At 35.9% G+C, this 20679-nt stretch overlaps 1 protein-coding gene across 5 annotated transcripts in view; it reads left to right on the forward strand.

Moving 5' to 3' along the window:
* LOC149264008 (uncharacterized) overlaps positions 1-20679 on the forward strand; it is a 157912-nt gene that overhangs the window by 30805 nt on the left and 106428 nt on the right. For 2 of the 5 annotated variants that reach the window (XR_016259472.1, XR_016259473.1), the window contains exons 6-7: positions 448-569; positions 769-915. The exons of 2 other annotated variants lie outside the window; for them this stretch is intronic. The gene's annotated coding sequence lies outside the window, so the exon portion shown is untranslated. Of the gene's footprint in view, positions 1-447; positions 570-768; positions 916-20679 lie in introns of those variants that run through there. One more of the 5 variants, XR_016259475.1, reaches the window with a different exon arrangement.

Here is a 20679-nt window from a genome sequence, read left to right on the forward strand (position 1 = left end):
TGAGTGGCGTTTGTGAAGTTTGTGTTTTAAGTAAATATCATAACTAAAACTTCGAAATTAGGTCGATTATGGAGAAATCTGTGTTTGTGAAGTCTGTGTTTTAGGCGAACATTGTAACTAAAGTTTTGAAAATAGGAAAATCATGGAGAGGAAACACCATCCTCCATATTAGTCATAGCAATATGTATGATTCAATCGAGGTGACCTCAACTTTAGAGTGCATATATGTATTTTGACTTTCATATTTAACTAGTTCTCTAAATGCACATGGATTTATTTTCTTAAAAAAATAAAAAAATAAAAATTCCAACATATAGTGTTGTGGATCAGCATAAGATTCAATGCATTTTTGTAAGCTATAGCAAAGATGTTAAATCTTACTATCTATATGATTGAAAGACATGAGATTCCATCATTATGAAGATGTTGAATTTTCACTTGTTTCAGGTTCACTTTCTATTCATTACAAAATGAACTTGGTACTTGTAGAGGCAATTATTCATGCTAAAAATGAAGCCACTCTAGTTCACTTGAGTCTTTTCGTGAAGGGGATGAACATGCATAAGAAGGTAAGGATGCTAGGAAACATTTTCTCTTCCCAAAATCTATATCCAAGATCCTAAATCTCAATCTAATTTTTCTATCATGGACACTCAATATAATGACATACAAAGAAACTTGAGGCAAAAAAGTATGTGAGGACAATGGTAGAGGAGTATAACACTTTGATGAAGAATGACACATTGGAGCTAGTTTCAATTTTTGCAGTGAACAATGGTGTTGGATTTAGGTGGACCTACAAAACCATGTTGACATTGGAAGTCTAGTTTGAGTGACACAAGGTAAGATTGGTGGCCAAAGATTACTCATAGAAGGAAGGAATCAACTACATTAAGACCTTTGCTTCTACAAAAGGTAGATAATATTTTACTTTTATTTTCTCTAGATGTAATATTTCAATGGGAAGTACATCAAATGGTTGTGAATACTTCCCTTTTAATGGACATTTACACAAGTATGTTTACACACAAACACTGCTTAGTTTGTCTAGATGGGATGTTCTTCTACTCTTGTTTGCAAGTTGAAAAGGTCCCTTTATGAACTAAAGAAATCTACCCTAAAGTTTTTATGAAAGGATGGATCAACATCTTTTGCACAAGGGGTTCATCCATTGCCATTTGAATCCAAACCTATAGATGGGACATGTTGATGGAAACATGGTCCTTCTAATCGTATATGTTGATGATCATTTTCTTACTATAAGCTCCATTAACTTGATTGGGTCTATAAAGAATGAGCTTCCTTTGATAAGGTGGGCGTAAGATTGTTATACTACTTCCTTGGTATTTAAATTTGGTAGTTAGAGAATAACATATTTTTATCCAGACATAAATATTCCTTTAACGTCATAAGAAGTTTTTAGGAAGAGAATTGAAAAATTGCATTGAGGAACTTTGTATTTGTTGTTAATTTGACATCACAATATACTTATCCACATGTAGATTCCACTTTGTATAGAAATATGGTGGACAATGTCCTCTACTTGACACATAAAAGAACTAGCATTGATTTTGTTGTGGACCTTAGTGAATGATACTCATGAAACATAGTGGCAGGGAACAAAATAGATCTTGAAGTATGCCAAGGGTATATATTAACTTGGTGTATAATACGATCTTGATGGGTAGGTTCCTTTTACTAGTTTCACCAACTCAAATTTGAATGGTGATCTTGATGACAAAAGGTCCACTTCTAGCTATGTTTTTATTCTTAGTTCTAGTCTAGTGTCACGGTCAAGCAAGAAGCAATCTATTATTGATTTCTAATCCACTAATGTAGAATATCATGGTATTCTTGATGTATAATAGATCGATGTGGACTATGACCATTCTTGGTGAGTGAGATCTTCCAAAACTTTGACCTATTGTTTTGTAAAGTTTGATAACTAAAGTGCTATTTAGTTAGCCCTTAATCATATTTTTAATCTATGGACCAAGAATATTGAAGTTCATCTTCATCATGTTTTGGAGTTGATTCATGATGTTATTATTGATATATAATTTTTTTGTATTCATGATCACTTCATTGGCATGTTGCCAACCTTTGACAAAGGATAAGTTTGTAAATGGTGCAACTACAGGTGGTGTGTCTAAAACATAAAGGAAACCATCATTGCTACCACAATAAACTTAGAGCTCTTCGAAAATAAATGGAAGCACACCATGTTTTCTTAAGAGAGGAGCACATAGAATTTAATGTTCAAGGACACACCCTATAAAAGAATTTAAACATGTAAAATATGTGTTATATTATTATTATTATTATCCAATTTTAAGGTCACAGCCAAGCCAGACACCAAATTGGTGTATGAGACCCCCTTGTTTGTGGGACAAGGGACCCACCTCCGTGTAGAAGGCATACATAATCTACTCTCTTCTAGTTTTGAACCTGTGACCTCTTAGGAGGAAACACATGCTTTTAGCCATTAGGCCCACTATATAAAAATTTGTAAGTTTAAGGAGTTACATTATTTTTCCTCAATGGAATTTGGACTACCATTGGAAATAAATATTGGGTTGGAACCTTTTCTTCATGTGCTAAATTCTAATGTGTACTAGTTTACCTGTTAACCAAGGATATAAAAGTTCAAATATAACAACTACAAAACAAAACTTTCTGAAATCTGAGTCTCCTTCATTTGTGTTGTTGTCAAGGTTTTAAATTTCTTTCTCTTTCTTCTTTCCATCTCTCTTCTCTCTTCTACATATTCCTCCCTTATTTGTTCTCTTTTTGTTATTTTCTTTCTCTTCTTCATCGTTTTAAGCATGTAATAATAATAGGTTTCCTTCTTTCAAAACTTAAAATATTGAATTCAAAATCCTTTCTCCTGTAAAGAAAGTTGAAGTTTAATGCTTCACAAATGCCAAGTGGCATCCTTCACACTTGCCAAAATAAATGATATTAAGGTCTTAATAGAGAAACTCAAATACAATTCAATTTGCTAGGGGTGATCATATGATTTAGCAAATTTCATGAGCAGTATTAAAACTACAAATTCCCTCATTTGGATTGCGCAATTCCTGTAGGTCCTTCCTCTGACTGCATGCACCACTTGTACTCATGGGAATATGCTACAACTGATAGTACACTGCCTCGGAATCTCCATCTCAACTAGGTAACTCAAATTCTATGCATGCATGAACTAATTTAGGTTAATTGATTAGTTATTTGGATCATCACTGAGTGTGGTTGAAGTTACATTTCCACAACTTGACCTTCCACTAGTTCCTCAAATACTTAGAACTAGTTTAACTGACCATAACTCAATTTAACTAAATTAAATTGCTACAACTAAAATTAACTCAACTGAGGCTCCTAAAATTTACGAACCCACTGCATGCAACTGAACTTCATGTCCCTAATCGGAATTAACTAACCTAGACTCCTATTTTTTAGGAGTCAACTCAAGTAAATTGAACTTCAACTCATTAACTTGAATTGAGTGTTCTTAACTAAGTGACAAGTTCCATGTCACCTCAGTTAACTCCTCCAATTTGTTTGTTGATGTGGAAATTCAAATTTTCTCAATTTCATTAAAGAAAAAAATTCAAAATTGAGACTTTGTTGCTGCATTTTCAACACTCCCTCTCAGAAAGAAAGGGATTATCAACCACCCCTATTCTGCACTTGTGGCTTGTGCTGCATGAAACACCTCTCATTGTTTTTTCTGCATCTGAAACGTCTGCAACTGAGAAGCATCAACAAAGAAAACAACTATATCAACTATGTCTGCAACTATCTACTAATAAAATTGTGCTTCTACCGACTCTACTATTGAGCCTCCTTCTTTTCTCTCAACACTCCTCTGCACTCCTCAGTATATGACTAACACTAATCTCCTACTACTGAATACTATGGGCCCTCGTAGTAAGTTAATGATCCATGAGGAAAATGCCTCAATGGACCCTGCCCAAATTTCTACAACTCTTGGACTAGGGATCTACATCACTCCACCTCGCTCTTGGAGGTATAGCTGCATGTGCTCCCTCTTCCCACTTGGCTTTAACTCTCCCCCTATTAGAGGTCTCTGCTTGAGTGGATGTCTCCACTCTTCCTCATGTGTGCTTCTCCATTTGTGGCTACTCCACAACTTCCTGAGGCTACATGTTGAGAGATCTGACATGCTCCCTCTCAACCACCAAGTATCTAACCCTTGTGTTGCTCCTCAAGGCTTTGCATGCATCTTCTACCTCAAGTGCATACCGTTCTTTACTCAAACCCCGATCTTCTTCACCTTTCCCATGGCTATGCGTCTCAAGAATTCCTTTCCTTTTCATAAGCTCACAACATAACACCGTTCTTCCACTACTACAACAATGACAAGATTCTTATTTAGACTCGAAACAAACATCAAATCCTTGAGTATGAGAGGGGAGCCTGACTCCCTCTGAAAGGTGATAGTATCGATCCCAGTCACATTGTACCTTTTTGTCCAAACTCAATACTCATATGGAGATCTTTCTCCTCCAAGTCACTTAAAAATTCTCTATTCCCTGTCATGTGGAACAAGACACCACTGTCCAAGTACCACATGCTCCCCATCACTGTGTTCACCATGTATGAAACGAGAGTAATGTCAAGCTCGAACAATGAAGATAAAGTTTCACCTAATGCTACTATTGTAGGCTCCTTCTTACTTGCCTTCCTGTGTGGACACGTCATGCCATAGTGCTTGAATTCATGACAATAAAAGCACTTGATTTTGGACAAGTCTTTCTTCTTGCCCTCTTGACGATTTTACTTTGGATTGGGATTTCTTTCCTTTCCCTCTCTTTGCCTTTCCAGCCAAGGCACATTTCTCCTCATCCTCACAGTTGGATGAGGTCCTGTCTCTGGTGTTCTGGCTTATCTCCTCCTGTGCCAAATTGGACCACAAGTATTCCCAATTTGGCAATTTCTCCCTCTTGTTCACCGAATCTTGGTAGTTGTGTCAGCTCCTAGGAAGGCCTAGAATGGCTAGGCTCACCAAATCATCCTCTACTACAGCAACACCAACTTGACGAAGTTCATTACGACACTGTGTGAACCTGCTCAGGTACTATGGAATAGTCTCTTTCCTCTGCATCTTGATATTTCGAAGCTTGTTCTTGAGTTCCAATTTCCTGTGGTCATTACTATTCTAGAACAAATCTATCAGTGCATGCCACCTTGCATACGAAGTCTCTTTCTCGTGGAGATCAAAGATAATATGGTCTTGTAATCCCTCTAATATGATCCTCCTTGCCTTGGCAATGCACTTCTTCTATTCTGTTAAACCCTCTGCATTAGATGCTGCTGGTTTCATAATATCATTATCAATGAATTCCTTCAACCCATTATCCTCTAGTACTGCGACCATGCGGTCTTTCCATGCAACATAATTCGAGCTTTCCTCAAGGGCATACTCGAGCCTTAGTCCATTAAAAGTCATCTTCTTAGTCCCGAAGAAAACCTGCAACACTGATCTGCAAATTCAAACCTCCTGCAATGACAACTTCAAAATCTCTTCTCTATAGTAATTCTAGCTCTGCTACCATGTAGAAATTAATTTGTAGATTCAATACTGCTCATGAAATTTGCTAAATCACAAGACTTGAAGTTACTCTACTGATCTGCAGAAGTTAATTCACCATGTAAATTAAGAATCATAGACATGCAAAAAGAAATATCACACATTCACAAAGATTTATCTAGGGGAAAGGAATTGCTCAAAACCCATTACTATTTATATTTTAGTAATAAGAGAGTAGAGATGAAATACATTTGATTGCTCAATCTGACCACAACCTGCAAGTGTATAGCCTATCCCTCTTCCTGACTAATTGACTCTAGCTAGCACTTAGCCAATTTTCAAGCCCTTTAAGCTCCTAGTTCCTTCTGATATTCCTCTATGAATTAGGCCCCTATTAATTAGGAAATTCCCTCATTTGGATTATGCAATTCTTCTAGGTCCTTCCTCTAACTACATGCACCACCTGTACACATGGGAATATGCTACAACTGATAGTACACTACCTTGGAATCTCCATCATTGGGTAACTCAAATTCCCTGCATGCACAAGCTAATTTAGGTTGATTAATTAGTTATCTGGATGATCACTGAGTGTGGTTGAAGTTACACTTCCACAACTTGACCTTCCACTAGTTCCTTCAATAGTTAGAACTAATTTAACTGACCGTAACTCAATTTAATTGAACTAAATTGCTACAACTGAAATTAACTCAACCTAGCCTCCTAAAATTTAGGAGCCCACTACACACAACTAAACTTCATGTCCCTAACTCGAATTAACTGAGCTAAACTCCCATTTTTAGGAATCAACTCAAGTAAATTGAGCTTCAACTCATTAAATCAAATTGAGTGTTCTTAACTAAGTGACAAGTGCCATGTCACCTTAGTTAACTCCTCCAAGTTGTCTACTAATGTGGAAATTAAAATTTTCTCAATTTAATTAAGGAAAAAAATAAAAAATTGAGACTTTCTTGCTACATTTTCAATAGGGGGGACGTGCCAACCATGCAGTTGCAAAGAGCATAGTTAATGTGGGGGGTGGCATGGCCATCACCATGCATGCATAAGCATGTGACTTGAAAGGGAGAAGGTGGATATGGCATACAACAAGTTGTTACTTTTCGTGTGAGGGGATTTGGTCTCAGTGCTATGGAGAGAGGCAACGACTAGACTCTCTACCTTAGGAATGATGATTAGGAGGAAAGTTGCATTGGCGATGGCTAGTTAAGCCTCAACTGTTGTACAATTTGAAATTAATTGTATTTTCTACAAGGGTTTTAGGAGGCATAGCTTGTATTATAGGTTTGAGTGGTGTTCATTTGGTTGTGTTCATGGAGCTGTGGTGGAGGCCTCCATACTCTAGAGAGAGAGAAGAGATGGGAGGCGACCTTACTGCAACTAGATGCAGATGCATGTATTACTGTGATTGTTTTTGCAAATCCTCAATCCCTGGGTGTGCCTCTTTTATCAACCCATAGTGACTCGATACTCTTTCATGATCATTATATCTATGTTAATTTTTTGTTCACTCTACTATTTACTCATTTTTCTTTGGGAGGGGATTTACTTGTTACTTGGTACATCTCTGCACTCTCAACTATCTAGAGGGTTGGTTGCATTATCTCCTCAGTGTTCTTCTTAGGATGGCACCCATAGTCTTTTCTCTTCGGTGTCGCTCTTCTGGTTGTAGGTTGCTTCCTCTGGCTTAGTGTCTAGTGCTTTTCAACATGTTTCCTACAACCTATGGTTTGTGTTTATTTTCATTTCCGTGATTTAGCTAGTTTGGGGTTCTTGGTATTGTTGGATTGGGTCTGAGCATTTTATGTTTATACCCCTAGTGCAAATTATTTTTTTTGCCATGTAATGCTAGTGTACATGAAGCAGGTGGGGGGGAGGTGGTCACGGTCCTCATGACCATAATCGTGCCCAATAATAGGCCTAGGAAGTCATTGATACATAAGATGCAACAATACATCCTGAAAATTAGAATGAAATCCACAATTTGGAGTCTCTTGTTATTTGTCATAGACATGCCTTCTTAGACTTAAAGATCCTAGAAGATGTTTCTATTTGGATTCCTAACCTTGGGCATACTCGAGGTAGAAGGAAGCATTATTACAATGTTGTAGCTTTGTATTGGCAGATGAAGTCCTTGTTGGGCAGGGTCTTGAAGGAAAAACATGTTGAGGGATATAATGTATTTTCTAGTTTGGAGGAAGTTAAATGTGCAAACCACAATTAGAGAGTTTTTTTAGAGAGAATTGATGCAAGGTTGGCACAGATTGAGCTTCACTTCTAGTGTGAACCTGCTACTCATGATCTCGTCTATTGCCACTTCCTCAAATTCTTGAGTCTGAATGTTTGTTTTTAATTTTTTGTATTACAACACAATAGTGGATACTTAAATCATGCTAGTGTTTCTAAAACTTTTAGAATATTGGATACATTATTTTATTGGCAGGTTGTAAAAAATATCTAGTTTCCTGTAAGGCAGATCAAGACCACCTACTCAGTGACATGGTTGAAGATTTTGATTGCAGGATGTATGTGCTTTGCACAATATTTTGAGGCAATATAATATAAACTTACAAAAAAAAATATTCAAATTAACATATTGTATGTTAATAAGTTTTTTAACTTTAATAAATATATACAAACAAAATGAAGGGGGGAAAGGAGAAAGGAGAAAGAAAACTATGGTAAGGGAGATAAAACAAAGAAAAGAAAAGGACAATACCACGATCTTAAAGGGAAGTGGTAAGAGAAAAGGGAAGAAAAAATAAAGAAGAGAACAAGCAAGAAAAAGGAAATTGAAAAGGGAGAAGGAAACAAGCAGGGAGGAGAGAGAAGAGGAAGAAAAAAAATAGAAAAGGGGAAGAATAAAGGAAGAAGAAAAAAGAAAAAGGGAAGAAAAACAGGGGAAAGAAAGATGACATAAAAGGAGACCCAAGCAAACGAAAGAAGGGGCCACCTGTTGGAAATAATACTAAGAGGGGGGGTGAATCAGTATTAGCAAATCAATTATTTTTTTCATTTCCATAATCAGATTCATATACGCTACTTCAGTTAAGGGAACTTGCATGTACATGCAACTGTGTTTAATGCAACTAGCGTATATCCATCAAACTTATGATTCAGTTAATTCATCATACGTTGATCTTTAATCAGTGCATCAGAACCATATAAACAGTAACCAGGTGTAGAAAAAACGGAACAGATCATCACACATAAGAAACACAGATGAACACTATGATTTTAGGTGGAAACGCAATGTGGGTGAAAACCACCTGCTGTTGTCATCTCTGTCTTCTTTTACTATTAAGAAAAACTGTTTACAACATTGTACTGAAGTAGACTCATACCAGTACGTAGGTTTCTACCTGCAGAAGGCTATAACCTTCTCTCATTCTCCAGCTTCTACTGGAAGGGAGCTACAACCCCCAAGCTCTTGTACTAGCCGATATTTTTACTAGTATGTAGGCGCTGACCTACAGAATGCTACAACCTTCTCTCTTCCTCTAGGGACCTCGTTTCATAAATTTTCAGACTGGATACTCTTGGAACACAACATCATAATTTGAAGGCTATGTTTCATCCAATTTTCATACTGGACCCATCAACAACATTGAAGCTCAAAATCAATCACCACTACAATACAACTATCAGATACATCTGCATCAACCACTCACTGAAACTCAATCATTACTTTATGAATCAACCAAACTCAATCAATCACTGACAACCTCTGAACCTCTGACACAACTGAATCATTCATTCATACTTTAACCAATCAACTGTAACAGATAGATCACTTTGATAGATCACTGTAACTAGTACACAGATCTGAGTTACATTATCATTTAGAATCAGTCGCCATCTTAAAACCATGCTTCAGATTGTATACGCTATTTGGCAAAAGTCAACCTACGTGTATACGTAGCTTCCCTGAAGCAAACTAGCGTGTAGATCTGCAAACACTTTGTTGCACTTCCAGACTTCAGACATAATCACACATAGAGGATAAAACGTGTGTTAGTGATCAGATCTAGTCCATTCATTATCATATCACATAATGATAAGTCATTATGATCTTGACTCATCATTAGATTTCATCCATCAACAATGAAACTAATCACAATCAACCAATCTAAACATACAGAATATTGTCACCAGAAAATAGTCACCAGAACACAATGCAGAACCCAGACTACTGCAACATCAACCATAACCCTTATAGATCATACTTCAGAAGATATACGCTACATCCATAAGTCGAACCAGTGTGTATACGCTCTTTTACCAAGGCCAACCTGTGTACAGATCTAGAAATGCTAACTTAAAGCATCACAACTATTTTAGACTTAATTAATACCCAAATCATCACATTTACATAATAAAACATTCGTCAATATTCAGATCTAGAATGTTCAAGATCAAACCACATAATGATAATACATATACGTCTTCATGATCCCGATCCATTAACTTTCATTAGCCATATAGGTGCATCCTTAGTTCAGATCAAGCAAAGCATCACAAACCCATAACTTGCATACTTGATCTCATACTTCATCAGTTATTCAATACTTGCTTCACGTGGTCTAATGATCTTCTCCTCCTTATATAGTTTTAGGCCTTTCTCAATACCATGGACCAAAACCACTTAGGACCAATACCTTGGACCAATACCACAGACCAAATATCTTGGGTTAGATACCTTGGACCAAAGAAATACCTTGGACCCAAAAACTTGTTTTCCCAAGATATACGTGCTTTTCTTTCTGTGAAAGTGCGTGTGTACGTATACGCTCCTTTTATATAGTTAACCCATGTGTATACACAACTTGGTCAAGGTGAACCAGCGTATACCTTTCCTTCTTCATTCTGTGTGCTCTGAACTATAATTCTTTGATATTAACCTGCAATAATTAGATCTTTCATCTGAGTGAGTTGCCATCAAGGACAACACCTGTATCATAATGCCAACAATCCTCCCCTTTGGTCTTGATGGCAATGTTAACTTGCTGCACTGTCAACTTTCATATTAGTGAGTTGTCATTGTACATTACTTCTGAACTGATTCCTTTGAACTACCTTGCATCGCATCTATTATCACAACTACCATGTATTCTGTCACATCTGGTTTGGATTCGATCAGAGAGGACTGATGGGTCGAGACCATACCTTTTTTCCGGATGGATCATAAATAAGGATCAGGATATTTATAATTTGATTAAGAATGTCACATGTATTATTGATCAGCTCTTCTGTAGATTCATCTAGTCACCATATACAAGAGAGTTGTTCTGCTACAAGTGGGTTGCCATCAAGTACAACACATACATCATAATGCCAACAATCTCCCCCTTTGGACTTGATGGCAACAACCACACCAAGTCACTCTCCCCCTTTGACATCAAGGGCAAAGGATCATGCTCCCCCTAAGTGCATGTTGAATTCTCTGATATGTTGAAGTGTTGATTGAGCTCCCATGATCGAGTCCATGCTCCCCCTGAGCATAAGCAAATTCTGCAAAACGATGTTCTAAAATAAGAACATGACTCTATACATACATCACAAATGAGCTTCCTTTCACCAATGACTCATACATGCATCCATCTCCCAATCAAATGGGGATATACCAAATTTGACATATCCACCCAACCAAGTGGGGATATACCAATTGTTTATACAAGTAAAAAACAAGGACATTACATCATCCATCCCATGCATATTGAGGGTACAAATTACATCATATGACCAAAAGGGACTCATCAAAAGACTACAACAGACAGAGACAATTTATTACATCATGAGTCTTGATATGACCTTTACATTGAATGACATTTATAACAGAGACCAAATATCTAAAAAAGACCATGATAGTAACTATCATACACCATGTATGATTTGCTCCATAAGCATTCGTCAACAACATCTAGACCAGCAACCTGTATATGTCCATGTCAGTGTAGATATCATCATCTTGTGAGAAAGTATATCTGTATATAGATATCAACTCATCCTCTTGATCTCATCAAGATCAGCTTCCATGAATCAATTCAACATATGTCATATCTGCAAGCAGTAAAATCATTCACGCCATATCATATGTGAAAACACCATAGTCATCATATAATCTTTCACATCATCATCAAGAACTGCATGATCTTTCCACAAGGACCTTTAATATATCAACCATGTATCATCACTAGGGAACATCCCATATCTGATAAGCATCAACCATGATAATCAACATATGTGAGTATCTACTATCATTATAAGGCAAGAACTCATTATGTGACTAAGTAAGCCATGTCTTCGAGTATCCATGTCTTCAAATAGCTGTGTCTTCTTGCGACCTTCACTAACACCATTCTCTTGGCCAATCAACAATATGCAACTTAAGTAATCATCCATGTATCCCTCAAAGAGATATCAATATGTATCTAGCAAACCATGAGCTCATGATCATTTGTCAAGATTTCTTGATATCATCAACAACAATCCTCAACCGTGTGAGAGCCAAGACCTATGGGAATCCTGTATCTACACCATATGAATTTTATGCATCTTTGAAGGCATAGAAGAGGTGAGTGGCTCATCATCAACTAATCAAGCTTTGTACTTCTCCTTATCCTTATAAATATCACCATGTAAGAAGCATATATATCATCAAAAAATGTCATCCACAATCATCTAATCTGAATAAAAACTATGTAACCCCAATCAATATAAGAGTCATTTGAGATGGGAAAACTTAAAACCGTCACATAGTGAGATGTATGATTTTAAACACTTTTTAGCCACATGAGCATCATCATCATTGAAAAGAATTCTAAACATAATGCCAACAATGCTTTGTTAGAAGCATAGCATGTTCTCCCCCTGAACCTATTCCACTTGTTCATTGTCAGATCTGATCATTGCATATATCAATAAGAAGTATCAAGGCATCATCATCAATCAGATATACATGAATTTATCAACAACTTGTTAGGATCAAAACACTCCTAAATAATATCCAGGGGCTGTAGTCATCTATGACAGAAAAGATAACTGATAATTGTCTGAATTATATCACATCAGTTTTTCTGAGACTGTCCCACAATACTTTTCTCAAGCTACATATACGCGACTGTGCAATATTGAACTCGCGTATTTACGCGACTTGTCTTCATGAAACTTGCGTATGAGATTGAATTTTCATACTTTCAGCTCCTCCTGAGTCTGTCATGTCTATACATTGTGCCATGCCACATTTTTGTGACTGTACTTCCTTCTTCCATATCTTCGAGCATGATGATGTTTTCTCCTTTTGGTATGGTGCTTGATATTTTCTCCTGCATTCCTTTGCTATATGTCCAAACTTGTTACATGCATAACATCTTACATGTTTCATATTTCTTCTATGGTAGTTAACGACTTTGTGACCAAACTTATTGCAAGAAAAACAATATCCCTTAAAGTACCTGCAAGCTGATGATCTTTTTGAGTGAACCATTCTTCTTCTGCATCTTGCTGCAACATGTCCAAGATTATGACATATAAAACATTCAACATTATTCATTTGAGGAAATAACCGACTATCATTTCCAAGGTTAGGAGTAAAATATTTTCTTTGAAGAATTTCTTTCCTTGGTTGTTGATGGGATTGACCTCTCATCTCCTTGTTCGGCATTTCAAATTTTGCATTATAGTTTCTCACCTCACTTTGTGAGCTAGATTCACCTTCAACAGATTCATGAAAACCAAGACCAGTTTTGATGGCAGGAGACCTTTGACTACTAAGAATATCATCCAAGAACTTAGTGCTATCTTGAAATCGTAAGAGCTTACCCTTTTCTTCTAATTTATCTTTTAGAATATTTACCTCAACCTAATGTTGCTCTTCGTTTTCACGATACTGCTTCTTCATGATTCCTTAATCTTTTCTTCATTCTTCCATCTGTTCCCTTGCTTTTCAAGAGCTTGGAGTAGTTTTTTATTTTGCTTATTTGATTTTTCAAGATATTCTTTTAGCGAGAGGATCTTAACTTCAAGACTTTCATAGTAATTGGATCTATCTCTGAGTTTCTTGATTGTTGTGCTCCTTTTATTTACTTCATTTCTTAATGATGTCACTTCATCCTGTAGCTTTTGACATTGATCTTCCTTTTCCTTTAATTGCTTTCTTACTTTGTTTCCTTCCTCTAGTTGAGCCTTTAGTTTGGTAGCTTCTTCTTTGAAGGCACATTCCCTTTTGTCCAATAGATCTTGTTGATCTCTAATTTTGTCCGTAAGCCTTTTAAATTCTGCTTCTATTTGATATCTTTCTTCCTCACCCATAAGAGCAAATTCAGTTGTTTTGCTATCACTTTCATCATCTTCAAATGGTTGGAGAAATGTATCACTAGAGGATAACAAATTCATACCTGATAGTTCTTTTGCTTATTCATCTTCATTCTGAGGTGATTTTGAATCTAAAGAGTTGCTTCCACATAATCCTCAATCGATTCTCCCACTATCATAATTCCTTTCAAACGTCTTCTTCTTCTAAGGCTCTTTCTTCTTTAGCTTCTTTCCCATTGTTCTACGGATCTCCTTCAAGTGATCAAGCTTCTACCAAAGGACCTACTCTGATACCAATTGTTGGAAATAATACTGAGAAGGGGGGTGAATCAGTATTAGAAAATCAATTATTTTTTCATTTCCATAATCAGATTCATATACGCTACTTTAGTTAAGGGAACTTGCGTGTACACGCAACTATGCTTAATGCAACTAGCGTATATCCAACAAACTTATGATTTAGTTAATTCATCATATGTTGATCTTTAATCAGTGCATCAGAACCATATAAATAGTAACCAGGTGTAGTAAAAATAGAACAGATCATCACACATAAGAAACACACATGAACACAATGATCTAAGGTGGAAACCTAATGTGGGTGAAAACCACCTGCTGCTGTCATCTCTGTCTTCTTTTAATACTAAGAAAAATTGTTTACAACATTTTACTGGTGCAGACTCATACTAGTACGCAGGCTTCTACTTGCAGAATGCTACAACCTTCTCTCGTTCTTTAGCTTCTACTGGAAGGGAGCTACAACCCCCTAGCTCTTGTACTAGCCAATATGTTTACTAGTACGTAGGCGCCAACCTACAGAAGGCTACAACCTTCTCTCTTCCTCCAAGGACCTCGTTTCATAAATTTTCAGACTGGATACTCTTGGAACACAACATCATAATCTGAAGGCCACGTTTCATCCAATTTTCATACTGGAACCATCAACAACATTGAAGCTCAAAATCAATCACCACTACAATACAATTATCAGATACATCTGCATCAACCACTCACTGAAACTCAATCATTACTTTCTGAATCAACCAAACTCAATCAATCACTGACAACATCTGAACCTCTGACACAACTGAATCATTCATTCATACTTTAACCAATCAACTATAACAGATAGATCACTTTGATAGATCACTATAACTAGTACACAGATCTGAGTTACATTATCATTTAGAATCAATCGCCATCTTAAAACCATGCTTCATATTTTATACGCTCTTTGGCAAAAGTCAACCTGCGTGTATACGCAGCTTCCCTGAAGCAAACTAGCGTGTAGATCTGTAAACACTTTGCTGCACTTCCAGACTTCAGACATAATCACACATAGAGGATAAAACATATGTTAGTGATCAGATCTAGTCCATTCATTATCAGATCACATAATGTTAAGCCATTATGATCTTCATTCATCATTAGATTTCATCCATCAACAATGAAGCTAATCACAATCAACCAATCTGAATATACAGAATATTGTCACCAGAAAATAGTCACCGAAACACAATGCAAAACCCAGACTACTGCAACATCAACCATAACCCTTATGGATCATAATTTAGAAGATATACGCTACATCCATAAGCCGAACCAGCATGTATATGCTCTTTTACCAAGGCCAACTTGCATACAGATCTAGAAATTCTAACTTAAAGCATCACAACTATTTCAAACTTCATTCATACCTAGATCATCAAATTTACATAATAAAACATGCGTCAGTGTTCAGATCTAGAATGTTCAAGATCAAACCACATAATCATAATTCATATACGTCTTCATGATCCCGATCCATCAACTTTCATCAGCCATATAGGTGCATCCTTAGTTCAGATCAAGCAAAGCATCATAAACGCATAACCTGCATACTTGCTCTCATACTTCATCAGTAATTCAATACTTGCTTCACGTGGCCTAATGATCTTCTACTCCTTATATAGTTTTAGGCCTTTCTCAATACCATGGACCAAAACCACTTAGGACCAATACCTTGGACCAATACCACAGACCAAATACCTTGGGTTAGATACCTTGGACCAAAGAAATACCTTCGACCCAAAAACTTGTTTTCCCAAGATATATGCACTTTTCCTTCTGTGAAAATGCGTGTGTACGTATATGCTCCTTTTATATAGCCAACCCGCATGTATACACTTCTTGGTTAAGGTGAACCAACGTATACCTTTCCTTCTTCATTGTGTGTGCTCTGAAATGTAATTCTTTGCTGTTAGCCTGCAGTACTTAGATCTTTCATCTGATTGAGTTTCCATCAAGGACAACACCTGTATCATAATGCCAACAATCTCCCCCTTTGGACTTGATGGCAATGTTAACTTGCTGCACTGTGAACTGTCATCTTAGTGAGTTGCCATTGTACATTACTTCTGAACTGATTCCTTTGAATTGCCCTGCATCACATCTGTTAGCACAACTACCATGTATTCTGTCACATCTGATATCTCTTCTGTAGATTCATCTAGTTACCATATACAAGAGAGTTATTCTGCTACAAGTGGGTTTCCATCAAGTACAACACATACATCATAATTCCAACAAAACCAGTGGATGATATGGGGGAAACAAAGGGAACTAGGTTAAGTTATTTGGGCATCTGGATTGATTGATTAGTAGAAGCCAAACACTATTAATTTCAAGGCCATCATCTCTATTCAAGTTACCAGGATTCTTAACAATTTCCATATCCTCTCTAATGTGTTGTTTGATATAATGATTCTCTTTGGCAAGAATTTAGGTGTCTTCAACACAAATATGATGTTTTGTATTGATGGAATGATCATCTAAGGCCGAGGAGAAAATATGTTCATGTTTGATGTCAACAATGTGATTTTATTATGGTCTTGAATGATCACCATGTTTTACCAATATAACATCTTCCATAAGAACAATAAACTTTGTAGACCCCTTTCTATTAATGCATGTTGATTTTATCCTTAGCTTACCATATCCTTTGTTTCATAGTGACCAAAAGATTAAAATATGTTATGATATTTTTTTTCTTTAGAACCTTTGCAATCTTATCAATAACTCCTTGAATGTACGGAAGGTATATCTTCCTAACATTGTTTTTTAGAGGATTGGTGTGGCCTTCTCCTCTTTATTCTAGTAAAAGTCTTTCCAATGTGTATCCCCTTATAGATGATATTCTTGAATACCTTTTCCATGTGGTCAAGTTATCGCTCAAGGTGTTCAGAGCCACAAATTTTAGATGCTTTTGTAGCCAGGATGTTTAATCTAACAATTTTTTGAAGGGGGTGGTGGTGGGAGTCAGCATGAAGGTAGTTTTCGGTATCGGTTTTCTCTTTGAAGACTTGATTTCCAAAATGCCATCCTATTTTCTAGTTAACAAGGCATCCAAAAAGGAAATACTCTTATTATTCTCCTTCATAGTGAGGGCCTCCTTTGTAGGGAGACCAATTCTACATAGGATGACAACATAGTCAAAGAATCCAACTCGATTGTAAGCACGTTGAGATCATCTAACAACATGGGGTGCCTCCAATGGAATATGAGAGTAACACATGAGGGAAATATTGAAGCCAACCTTAATGTTAACACATTTAAAAGTATGTTGAATAACATGAAGAATAACTAGTTGAATGATATATGACATCCTGCATAATGATGACCTCCTTCATAACGAGATCAATGTTGCATAGGATGATAACATAGTCAATGAAGCCAACCCAATTGTGAGCATGTTGAGCACGTCTAACAACACAAAGTGCCTCCAATAAAATATGAGAGTAACACGTGAGGACAATATTAAATCCGACCTTAATGTAAATGGGTTTGAGAGCATGCCAAAATAACCTGAAGAATACTTAGTTGAATAATATACGAAGTAAAGGAGGTTGTAATGCGAAGTGCAATCAAAAGACCACTGCTCCAAAGAAGGTGCTTAATCTCTCACACCATCTACCTAGTAAAGAAGAAGAAAGGGTCCTTAGCAAAGGATTAGGGTTTGTTCTAGCACACTCTAAAGTACTACTTGAAGACATTATATGTTGTATTGAAGATGGCATTTAAGGATCTTATTGATACCAACAAAGAAACCATAAGGAAATATTATGGTATAATTCATAGGAAGGTAAAACCCTCACCTAGAAACCTCAGCAAAATGGAGATTTTAGCCCTAAAAAATATAAGAAACAATGAAAATCAAGTTATCTTGAAAGAAGATAAAGGAGGAGCCATTATGGTGATGAACAAGGATGGTTACATTAATAAGATGCATGAACGCCTTAATAACAATGAAATTTATGGGAGATTGGATAGTAACCCAATAACCAAGGTAATCAAAGATGTTAAAAGGCACTTAAAAAGTGTAGCCTTTATGATGCAACAAAAATAAAATTATCTGTCAATATTGAAATCACTCCAAGAATCTATGGACTCCCTAAAATGCACAAAAATGGGGTTCCTCTTCGACCATTGTTAATATCATTGGATCCTCTACGTATGCACTTGCCAAGTTTGTTGCCAAGATTTTGAGTCCCATGGTTGGAAATGTTTATTCCTTTTTTAAAGACTCATCCCATTTTGTCAAAATCATCAATAAATAAAGAACTAATCCCAAAGACAGGATTGTTAGCTTTGATGTTCTCCAACTCTTTACAAAAATCCCCTTTAATGAAATTGTTCAAGTGGTGAAATAAGTTCCTAATCCTAATATTGTTTCACTAGCAAAAGTCTATTTGAGAATCACCTTCTTTAGTTTCTAAGGTGAATATTATGAGCTGATAAGTGGAGTAGCAATGGGTTTCCCACTGTCACCCATTGTTGCCAACCTTTATATGGAAAACTTTGAAATAATTTTCCTTGATTCCTATCCTCTCAAACCAATAAGGTTGAAGAGGTTTGTAGATGATACCAATGTGAAATGGACCCATGGTGAGAAAGAACTTAAAATGTTTTAGGACCACCTTAATGGTATCTCTGAAGGCATACAATTTACCATGGAGCTTGAGGATAATGAGAGAATTTCCTTTTTGGAAGTGTTTTTAACAATAAAACATGATGCCACCTCTAGACATCAAGTCTTCATAAAGAAAATCCAAACTAACACCACCACCCTGTCCAGAAAATTGGCATATTAAACACCCTGGCCACAAGAGCATCTAGAATTTGTGACTTAGAACATCTTAAGCATTAACTTGATCACTTGTAAAAGGTATTCAAGAATATCAAGAGGAGAAGGTTAGGCCACACCAATCCTTGATACAACACTACTCAGAAGGAATATCTTCCCTACATTCAAAGAGTTATTGATAAGATCTCCAAGGTTCTGAGGAAAAGGAATATCATAACATCTTTTAAACCTTTGGGCACTATGAAACTTAGGATGAGTTTAGTTACGAATAAAATCAACATCCATCAACAGGGAAGGGTCTACAAGGTTTTTGTTCACGTGGGAGATGTTACATTGATGGAACAGAGAGATCATTTAGGACTAGAATAAAAAAACATATTGCTGACCTTAAACATGAACGTATCTATTCCTTGGCCTTAGCTGAACATTCATTCAATACCAAACATGATGTTTGTGTTGAAGACACCCAAATTATTGCTCGAGAAATTCGTCATTTCAAACGATGCATTAAGAGGCTTTGGAACTTTTTAAGAATCCTGATAACTTCAACATAGATGGTGACCTTTAAATCAATAATAGTTGGATTCCACTAACCAATCTAGTTCCCCTAATAGCTTAACCTAGTTCCCTTTGTTTCCTCCATATCATCCACTGATGGCCCCTTGTTTCCTTCCTTTGGGTCTCCTTTTATGTCCCTTTTTTTTCCTCTCTTTTTATATTCATTTTTCTTTTTTCTTCCCCTTTCCTCTTTTCTTTTTCTTCCTCTTGTCTCTCTTCCCTATTTGTTTCCATATCCCTTTTCCCTTTCCTTTTTCTTAATATTTCTGTTCTTTCTAGATTATTTCGTTTTCTCTTATCATTTCCCTTTGAGCTTGTGGTTTTCTCAATTTTTTTTCTTTGTTTTGTTTTTATTTTCTCATGGTTTTGTTTTCTCCTTTCTCTTTTTTTCCATTCCTTTTTCTTTTAACTAACTATTAACAGACTTATTAACATCTAATATACTAATTTATATTAATTATATTAATTTATAGTTATACCTATTATATTAATCCATATTAATATAACCTTCATATATTAATTTAACTTTCTTATATTAATATTTCCTTACCCTAATGTAATTTAAGTGAATTATTTCCTTTAGGGTTTTGTTTTCTGATGTTGATTTTTTTTTTACTATTTCTATTGTTGTTTTTGTTTTTGCTTTTCTTTTCTTAAAATAGTCTCTTTTCTATTATTTGTTTTTTTTTCTTGCTATATTTTATATTTAAATCTTTCCCTCCCTTTCTTCTTCTCTTTAACTCTTTTTTGGTGATGACCTATCGAATATGAATATACTACCAAAAATCCAAGCATTAAGTCTTGTTCTTTCTTCAATTCTACTCTTTATGCTTTGATTTATTTTCATTTTCAATTCTCCATTTTGATATTGTTACTCAGTAGTCATAGTGCTTTATCATGGTTTTTGAATTGATCCCTTAACCTAGTGAGACTTGAGGAGGGAGAGCCAGATGTTTTTTTCTCATCTTTTGAATCTCCACATTGCATAACAAATAAATAATTGGCTAAACGAAAAATCATATTTTTCTTCTATTTTATTTTCTTTTGTAATTTAACCAACTGCATGACTTAGAAGGTTTCTTTTATATATTCTTCCTTTTTCTTTAATTTTCACAAA

Source organism: Pinus tabuliformis, chromosome 6 (assembly GCF_031772625.1).
Source record: "Pinus tabuliformis cultivar Carrire ecotype Pingquan chromosome 6, CPIR1, whole genome shotgun sequence".
Classification (NCBI taxonomy): Eukaryota; Viridiplantae; Streptophyta; class Pinopsida; order Pinales; family Pinaceae; genus Pinus; species Pinus tabuliformis.